Below are 10,545 nucleotides of genomic sequence, written 5' to 3' on the forward strand. Positions count from 1 at the left end.
CACCAATTCTACATAGGTGTATTGGTATATCATGAGTAACCTATAATTCCCTTAAGAAATGGCACAAGTTAATATATTTTTTTTAAATAGGTCTGATGACTCTTGCATGATCTTTCTGCACCTTCTCTCCTCCATTCTTAGCTTTAATCTAACTGGTTTTAATTTTTCCCTGAATTATCCCACTATATGTTTACAGCTTATCAATCCACTACTGCAACCTCAGTGTGTCCACTTGTGTGCTTATCTTGAAGAGGGATAAATCTCCATAATTTTGAAAGAAGTTTTTGTGAGAGCTGTTCCTTCCTGAAAGCATATATATATGTTCTTTTCATACATAAAGATAGAACATCTGCTGGAAGTTGCTATAAACATTAAATAATATCTACTAAAACAGCAATGTTGTTTTTTTTCTCTAGTCCGTTTCTCTGTTCCCTTTCTTAAATATCCCCATATAAGTTTCCCAAGTTTAGTATTCATTCAACTTATCTATATAGAATACTAGGCTAAGGTACCCAGATGATAACCAAGATATGTTTTACAAGGCATCAATGTAAGAATGGTAGAATTCTCAGTTCCTTCCAGAGTGTATTTAAGACTGTTTCTGATATTGACATCTCAGATGAATTTCTCTGTGCTTTGACTGCTTGTTAATTCTTTTCTATGGTTACCCTAATATTTGTTTTACTTTGGTTCCTTAATTTAGGAATTAAAAGGCACATTTCTCCCTCCCTTTAGTTCTTTACTATGCTGTACTGACCTCCAGTTCTTTTCCATGCTGGATGTCTGTCTGAGTACTGAAAACTGTCTTCTTTGCTCTTACTCATTTTTTTCCACTTGGCTTTCACCTGAAGCACATATCCTGTTATGAAGGCTGACTGGTGAAAAGTTAGCTTCAAAAATCTCTGCTTAGTTTTGTTGAAGGTCATGTGGCTTTCAGAGAAGGTGATATTTTCCTGGCACCTTACCCATATCCTATCATTCCTCTCTGGGATTCAAGAGTAGATGATGTTCTCTTTCCATTTTCAAAAATCTGATCCCATTGAGTCACTAACACTCAAATGCTTGTTTCCAGCCTTAAGATTGATCCTGGCTTTCAGTTGTTATCAGAACAGAGGTAACTATGCTACGACCAACCTTTCTTGGGAAGATTCATCATGATGCCTAATAGTCAAGTTCTCTCTTGCAACTTATTTGAGTACTGGATTTTATGATACTGATTTTCCCAAAATCCTAACACTACAGGTCAAGAATGGAAAAATAATATAAATCTAAAATAACAAGAAACACTTTCAGCTAATAGAAGAGCATGGCTGTTCTCTTAAGCTTTCCTAAAAGTCCATCAATGTCATTTTTATCAAATAAACTTTCCTACTTACCTAGTTTATTTCACTTTTTTTTAAGTCCTTACAACACTTGTTTTACCACTGTTAAGTATTTTTTATATATTCTTTATATTATATTACCTTTACTTGTGTCACAGTTTTTTTTTTCTTCTAGAGCAAAACCTTGAGGGCCTAGGCTGTATCTTACACTCTTCCATCCTCTCAAGCTGTTTATATCTCCTTTCCCTAGGCTGAAACTCAAATACTTTGAAAACACTCAGGGGGTTCCTCAAATCTTTCCCCACTTGGGTCAACTCAATTGTTATTTTTCTATCATCATATGAGTGAATTTCCTAGAACCTCCAGAAAAAAACACTTACCCATTCTGATAGACTTGCTATTTTATTAATATGTTTCAATATCATGGAGTCCTTCATAAATGCTATGCAAAACACTGACTCACAACTAAACTCACAGCCTTTTCTTTGTAAGTAGTTCCAAGCCTTTCCACTCCCTTCTAGATTCCTCTGTTAATAAATCTCTCACTTTCAGTCACTTGGACTTCAATTTCCCAGGAAATAGAAGCTATTATTAGGAGTAAGTCAATTACATTTCCTGCAGTATCTCCAACCCATATTTTAATAAATTTTTCCTGTCTAAATCAAGAAGGTTTCTCTGCTATTTTGTTTTTCATAAAGAATATCTCTACTTGTGCCTTTGATCTTCTTTTTTAAATTTTCTTTGGGACATTTTCTATCAAATACCTCATTTTACACATTAATTTCTCCTCCTCCACGGATGTCACTTCTTTTGCTTGACAGTGCATTTAAGACATCTACATTCTTTTTTAAAAAGTATTTTAAAAATTGTTCTTTCATGTTTATTTATTTGGGCAGGGGTGAGGGGCAAAGAGAGAGGGAGACAGAAAACTTGAAACAGGCTCCAGGCTCTGAGCTATCAGAATTTTTCCTGACACAGGGCTCAAACTCAGGAGCCATGAGATCATGACCTGAGCCAGAGTCATAGGCTTAACTGACTGAGCCACCCAGGTGCCCAGAAGACATCTACATTCTAACAAAACTATCTCCTCCATCCCACTCTGTACTTAACCTAGAGTTCATTTACCTCATTGCTTACCTTCAAGACTATAAACTTCTATCCTAAGAATGCAGATGTAACTATTCTAGCCAAGGCTAACCAAAGAACAGCTACCTGTCAAATCCTGTGTCTTTCTTTTCAGGGCTCTTCCTTCTGGACTTTTGTATTGGAATGTGATCCTTTCACATTTTGGAACTCTTCTTTCTATGAGGCTTTATGAAATTACTCACCCATTGGCTCTTTCTAACTTTTCACAAACTTCCTCTCTTTTGTTCTTTTATTAATTATTGTGTGAATGTTAATTCTCTCTAGGGTTCCACAGTTAGTTTTCTTCGACATTAACAATAATAGGAATTTTTGAGTTCTATTCTGTACTAGTGCCTGTGCTATGGTTTATGGGTTATCTCACAGGTAGTCAGGATTATTCCATCAAAGAACTGGATAATTCTCTCACGGTCATTTATAAAAGTGAAGCCTGAAGGTGAAATTTAGTGAAATTTATAAGGTATGTAACTTGTAGCAGTAGTAGTGTCTAAGCATGCTGATTCTCCAGGATGGTCAAAAGTTTTTCAAGGGTGTTTTTATCCATACCAATGATGCTAAGTATTGTCATTATGTTTCTGATTCTAAGATCCATTATTTCCAATCCTGACCTTATCTATACCCCTGACCTGTGTTTCTACATGCATTTTAAATCTTGAGTCCCACTAAACTTTCTTATCTTTCTGTGGCCACACAGGGCTCTTCCCAAATCATGATGGTAATCTGATGATCATGACTCCATGACTTGCTTCTGCCTTAGTCTCTGCCACAGAAAGCCCTAATCGGTGTATGTTTCCCACAAGGTACACTCTTAAATGATTCCTCATCCTTTAAGATCTAACTCAAATATGTTCTCTTATTTCTAGCTTCCCCTGACTTTCACATACAAAATTCATTTCTCCCACATCTGCATGCTATAAAAAAATTTACTGAAAATATCTCCATTGTATTACTTAACACTTAGCATTGTAGTTCATTTGGCATATACATATATGTATTTCCAAATAAATAGATGGTAAAATATATTAATTTATGAATGCCTTATTCTGTAGGGTAAAAACCAATATGCCTTGGTAATCATTCCTTGAATATGCAAAATAAATGGTCTCCAAAATTACATTTTAAAAGTAACAATTTTAGAAATTACATGTGATCCTTATTCATTTCTTATTATATCTATAGCTAATCAAGGCCTTTAGGATATTTTACTATGATCTCTGAACTCTGCCCCACATAATTTCTGCCATTTCAGAAATAATTTGATGGAGATAAGCACAAACATTATCTAAATAGCAAGGTAGATATTAAATAAATGGATGGCATAAATTATTGTCAATAAATACTTCTTCTTAAATCACTTCTCTTCTGTTTCTGCATATCCAGCTTTTTAAAAAAATTCAGTTCAAAGATCACCCCTTCCATAAATCTTTCCAAAAACATGCAGTTACAAGAAATCTTTATATTTTTTCTCTGAACTACTTTAGCTGGGTGTCTTTATCCCTTCCATAATGTATTTCTTTATATCTTGCATCTGTTTACTTCCATTTATCTGTAAGATGCTTGAAACAAGGGTTCTCTTTCTTACTCCTCTTTGGTATCTCTTGTACCTGGCAGTTTTTCTCACAGTAGGCACACAGCGAGAAGAATAATCCACATATGGCTAGTAATAAATTCTCCTTAAATAATCAATCTCAAAAAATATAATTGAATAGCTAAGGCTCATTAAGTCAAGCCAATAAATATTAACTAACTGTTAACACTATGCCCAGCCACATTCAGAGGTTCTGTGAGTTTTAAGGAAGAAAAACACTTGATTGCTACCCTTGTAGATTTTATAAAGTAGTTGGAGAGACAGGCTTTTATAAATGAAACTGGATAACTCTGTGTAATCAGATGAGTGATTTTTTCCAATTACATCATCACCATTTATATGATGGAAGAAGATTCTTTCTCTACTTCTTAATTGTGGCCAATGACTCTGAACTTTAACAGCTGGAAGTGAACAGATTGACTGACAATAGTCAGTGGAAATTCATGCCTGGGAATGAGTTCAAAGCACTATGATTACCAAGAGTGGGATTGTCAAAATCAAGTTCAGTCCATGGGGAGAAAGCTCTCATTATGAAGACTATCTAGACAGGGGATGGAGATGAATCAATGCAATTGGAGATTCAAGCTGTGAAACTGGAGGCTATTTGGGTGAGGTTTGATGCTGAGGTCACTACTGCATTTAATGGCTTTGTATTACGGACAGTAACCACCAGGCAAGAGTTGGGAACAATTTGTCCCACTCTAGGAAGAATGCCAGTCGAAACTGTGTATGTGTCCAGAATCTCTCCTCTGACCTCCTCCCTGATGTTTATAGCATTTAGCTCTTGACCCTGGCAATTTTCTTAAGTGAGCTTTGTTTAAACCAAAAATACAAAAAGAACTTATTGGACTTTGAGATACTGGTTAGATAATTTATTTATTTTAAAAATAAAATTGTATGAGTATGCAACCATTCATTTAAAATGACATCTGGTAGAGCCCTGTATAACTTATTTAAATTATCTAGAAAAATATAGAAAAACTGAAACTCAAAAATGAGTAAAGGTGTTCCTTAAACACTGAACACAGATATTTATCAAATCTGGGAAAAATTAACCATTATAAACCCAATAGATATGAATTATCAGAAACAAGTAATGCTTCCCCCTGTGAAAAGAGTGTCATCCCTTCCAGGAAGAAGAATGTTGTTCTTTGTTTCATGTCTGACTCTCAGACTACCCTCTGGCTTAGAGATATGGTCTGTGCAAACCAGAAAACTGAATAAGAACTCTTCCTCTACCTCTATAAGTAGAGTGCTGTCTTTTAAACATTACAGGGAACGTCACTTATACCAAATAAGAATGTCTTCAATGTTTAGTTATCTTAGCATCTCAAGAGTTCAGCTGATTTAAGAAAATGTATATATGTTACTACTGGCCTACAGATACATTTGTTCACATATGAAAAAGGTGTTATCCTTTAAGACACTTTATTTTCATGTTTTGAAAAGCTTGTAATAACCTAATTTCACTAGGGCAGAGCATTTTACTGTCAATTATCATAAAATTTTCTTTACAATAAACAATGCTATGATGTCTATGTCGCATGAATGCTGTCTAGATGTTTGCAAAGCAGTCTATACAACTTTTCTTGACAGAAATGCCTGATGTTTGCAACTCAAGGTGCTTAAGTAGTTTTAACTCATTAAAACATAAAAATAGCCAAAGGTGTCTTAATTTGTGACTGCCTGGCAAGCCTATTATATCTCTGAAGTTATCTATGATTATCTCCTCCCTCCCCCTTCTTTCTCTGATGTGGGTTGCTATGACATTACTAGTAGCATCAAAATTTTTAATGCAATGTAGCAACTAATTTTCCTATGAAAATTACATCTTATAAGCCAGAAAGTATTGAATATCAACAATTTCATATGCTTCAATCTAATACAATGCTCATATATTTCTAAATAGGTGGCTATTTAAAATATTTTTAGAATTTTGCTTTGTTTGAATGCTTTCAGATCTTTCAGTGGATGATACATTTAAAATTATACATGTGGGTGAACAAAGTTTTCAGGGAAGATGGAGTAGATGTGTTTTTCCCATGAAAATAAACATAAGAGGACTCTGAAAGGTGGAAAGAGAAAGACTAGACAGTGACCTTGGGATATAAGGATCCACATGGTGGTGAATTCCCCTAGTTTCTTTCTCCTTCATGTATTCCCGACTTGGAACTGAACCAGGCAACAACCTGGAAACAGCAAAACATAAGCAGATTAAGGCAAACAAGCAAACAAACAAACTACCAACTCTGGTCAATGTCTGCTCACTCTAGGCTAGGGATCAGCAAAGAGGCAGATAAAATATTTAGACAACAATCACTCTATTCCAGTCAAACACCACAGAGAAAACCAGTGGTCCTCACCCATACTCACTCATATAAAAGCCACATGAGGAACCTGGACCTGAACACTCAACAAGCTGTAAGGAGGCACCCCAACCTCCACCTTACTGGGTGGTAGGTATCAGAGAAGGCCAATAGGGGGTTAGGGTGGCCTAGACATTCTTTCCCTATCAGGTGGTTATGACCCCCTTCCTCTGCCCTGGTGGTGCCAAGACCATGGAGAGGAAAGTAACAAAGCACTCTTTCTCTTCCAAGCCAGGGAAGAATCAGGAAGAGCTACTGGGGACTCTCACCTCCCAGTAACTAGAAGGCCCTCTCTCCTCACTGTCACCTCGGAATAGTGAAGCAACACTTCCCTACTCTTTTCCCCACTAGATCAATTTCAGAGAAAGTTTGCTCAAACAGAAGTTTAAATAGGATCCAGAGTCTCATAACACAGTACTCACATGTACAGGTTTCCATTGAAAATCACTTGTCATTCTGAGACCAGGAAAATCTCAACATGAATGAAAAAAAGAATCAATAGACAACACACCAAGATGACAGAGATTTTAGAATTATCTGACAAAGACTAAAAAACCCACACATTAAAATTAAAAATATAAAAACATTTAATAAATAGAAAGTCTCATGAAATAGAAAATATAAAGAACATAATAAAACGTTAAGAATGCAAAAGTGCAATGACTGAAATAGAAAATTCATTATATAGATTCAATAATAGAGTGGATATGACAAAGGAAAGAATGCAGGAACTTGAAGATAAAACACTAGAAATTAACCATTCTGAACAACAGAGAAAATAGAATAAAAGAAAAAAAAACTGAACACAGATTGGTAGGACTATAACAAAATTCCACATTTCGAGTCTTTGGAGTGTTAGAAGAAGAGGAAAGGAGTGCAGGGCTAAAAAATTACTTGAAGAAATAAAAACAGAAAGTTTCCTAAATTTAGCAAAAACTGTAAACAGATTCAAGAAGTTGAGTGATCTCAAACAAGATAAACTCAAAGAAACCCATGTCAAGACACAGTATACATAAGCTTCTGAAAACTAAAGACAAATTTAAAAAGCAGAGAGAGAGTGACAGAGACAAAGAGACATGCAATGAGAGACAGAAAGGCAGAGACAGGGAGACAAAACAGATAGAGAAATAATACCTTCTATATAGAGGGAAAGCAAGTGGAAGGACAGAGGGTTTCTCCTCAGAAACCAAAGAGGCCAGGGGAACCTGGGTGTCTCGGTCGGTTAAATGTCCGACTTCAGCTCAGTTCATGATCTCACGGTTTGTGGGTTCAAGCCTTGCTTCGGGCTCTGTGCTGACAGCTAGCTCAGAGCCTGGAGCCTGTTTCTGATTCTGCATCTCCCTCTCTCTCTTACCCTCCCCTGCTCATGCTGTCTCTCTCTCAGAAATAAATAAAACATTTAAAAAAAGAAACTTAAAAAAATAAAAAAAAAGAAACCAAAGAGGCCAGAAGGAAGTGGCACACATTTTTCAATGCTAAAACACATCCAACACCTGCCAAACCTGAATTCCTAATCCAATGAAACAATCCTTGAATAATAAAGCAGAAATAAAGAAGGAAAAGAGAATCTGTCATCAGCAGGCCTATTATAAATAAATGGCTAAAGACAGTTCTTTAACCAGAAAGGAAATGATAAGAGAACAAATCTTAAAATGCCAGTAAGGAAAAATAAAAAACAGAAATAAAAATGTAAGTAAATCCATGACATTATCCTTCTTATCTGCTACAGGCAGATGGAACCACCTAGCAGTACTGTTTGTGGACCAGTGGCTTGGAGGCTTGGAAAGTCTGGGGCTTTGCTGCTACTGCTGCCCTTGCCACTGCCACCAGTAGATCAGTTGGCCAAGCAGGCCAAGTGTGGAGCTGCAGCTGTATGGCTGGGACTGTGCAGCTGCCAATGCGTTAGAATGCCTGCATGGCCTCGTTGGTGGAGCAGGAACCAGGACTCCACTCTAGGTCTCTGATGAACTCCCCTTCCCCAGTTCTTTGGCTAGAGAGCAGGTTTTCCTTTGACATGTTTGTTGTTATCAAAGGAGTGCTGATGCATAGGGGCACATGTACCCCAATGTTCATAGCAGCACTCTCAACAATAGCCAATACATGGAAAGAGCCGAAGCGTCCATCAACTGACGAATGGAGCAAGAAGATGTGGTTTATCTATACGATGGAATACTCCATGGCAATGAGAAACAATGAAATCTGGCCATGTGTAGCAACATGGATGGAACTCGAGGGTGTTATGCTGAGTGATATAAGTCAGGCAGAGAAAGACAGATACCATATGTTTTCACTTATAAGTGGATCAGGAGAAACTTAACAGAGGACCATGGGGGAAGAGAAGGCGGAAAATAATTGGGGAGAGGGAGGGAGGCAAACCATGAGAGACTCTTGAATGCTGAGAACAAACTGAGGACTGATGGGGATGGAGGGGAGAGGGGTGATGGGCATGGAGGAGGGCACTTGTTGGGATGAGCACTGGGTGTTATATGGAAACCAACTTGACAATAAACTATGAAAGAAAAAAATTAAATTAATTAATTAAAAAATAAATAATCCTATTGTCAGTCACTGGGCTGCAGGTCTCATTGGCACTGGGTCAACGGTATATAGAAAGCAAAGAAAAAAACTCAGGGACTTCATCATGTTGTGTCTCAAGTCTTCTTCTGTCCAGCTTTCCCTCCTTTTGTCTATTGATAATTTCTAGGGTAATAGTTATACTTAAAACAGAAAAGCAGGGGAAAGTGAGTCTGTACTATCTTGTCCCAGAAGTCCTCACTAATTGTGCTGAATTAATATTCTTTTCATGTTTTCTCTATAGGTTTCATTTTAGAAATCTCTTATTCAAGGAGCCTTTCTGACTCCCCACATTTGGTTTGGTTCCCTCCTATGAGCTCCCATTGAATATTATACTTAAATAATAGCCCATCTTCTACTAGAGTGCCAAGGAAAGGAAATAAAATATTGTGAGAATATAGTTCTATGATAGAAGGGATCATGTTTGGTTCAGTATATAAACCTTGGCTGGCATACCTCATAGTGGGGGTTTTAGCAAATGAGTGAATGTTTGAATGAATGAGTGAATGAATGCATATTGTTAAACTTAAGTGTAAGCAATTTGAGAGATTATTTTTCATTCATCTTTTTATTTATCACAACTACCAGGAAGATTATTTTTACTTAATAGTTTCTTAAATAGACACTGTTAGCAGAGCATGACTGTACTTTCAAAAAGAGCATAATCTATCTTGCAATTAATTAACTAGGTCTCTTCCAGCACAAAGAGTACATTTACAAAAAAATAGTTTTAATTTTATGTAATTAAGTTATCACATAAAATTATTTATGCCATACATGTGTAATATATGTATACTAATTATGTAATACATAACTTAATTACTAATGCAAAATTAATTTTATGTAATTTTAATTTTATGTAATTAAATTTTTTGTAATTAAAATTTTAGTTTTGGGCACCTGGATCCTTTGTGATTGAAAATTTATTTCTCAATTCAGATCATTTGTGGTCTTTTAGTCTGCAACCTAAAGTTTCAGATTTCCAATACCTCATTACCTAGATGTTTATAGAAAAAAATTTATGAAATAATTCGAGTTGGCCACATAAATGAAAAGATAAAAATAAATTTTGAGAAATATTGGATATTTATGACTTAGGAAATGACTTTCCTATCTATTCCATTTGTTCCTCTTGTCTTTTTCTTCTCTTTTTCCTTCTCCTCTGTCTCCTCCTATCTCTACCCTCCTGTTCTGTCAATCTTTTGCACTGTTCTATTCCAATCTAAATCTTTTGCTTAGCAAATATATTTTAGACACTTAAAACCAACATGAAGAGTTCAGTTTCTGTCATTATCTAGAACTGACTGATTCTGAACTATTCTCTCAATATCTCACTATTAACTATCCCACTGGCTATACTCATCTGATTTGACCTTAACTGTCTATTCAGCCAATTCTGGGTCTCAAATGTGAACAGCATTACATAATCTGCTTATTCAGATAAGACATTATGGAAGATACTGTGTCTTTGTTTAAATACAGCTTCTCTGATATGACTTGATATAGAGTGGATATTCCAGTTTTTTTTTTTTTTTTTTTTTTTTTTTTGGGG

The sequence above is a fragment of the Crocuta crocuta genome, unplaced genomic scaffold (assembly GCF_008692635.1).
Source record: "Crocuta crocuta isolate KB4526 unplaced genomic scaffold, BGI_CrCroc_1.0 scaffold36, whole genome shotgun sequence".
Classification (NCBI taxonomy): Eukaryota; Metazoa; Chordata; class Mammalia; order Carnivora; family Hyaenidae; genus Crocuta; species Crocuta crocuta.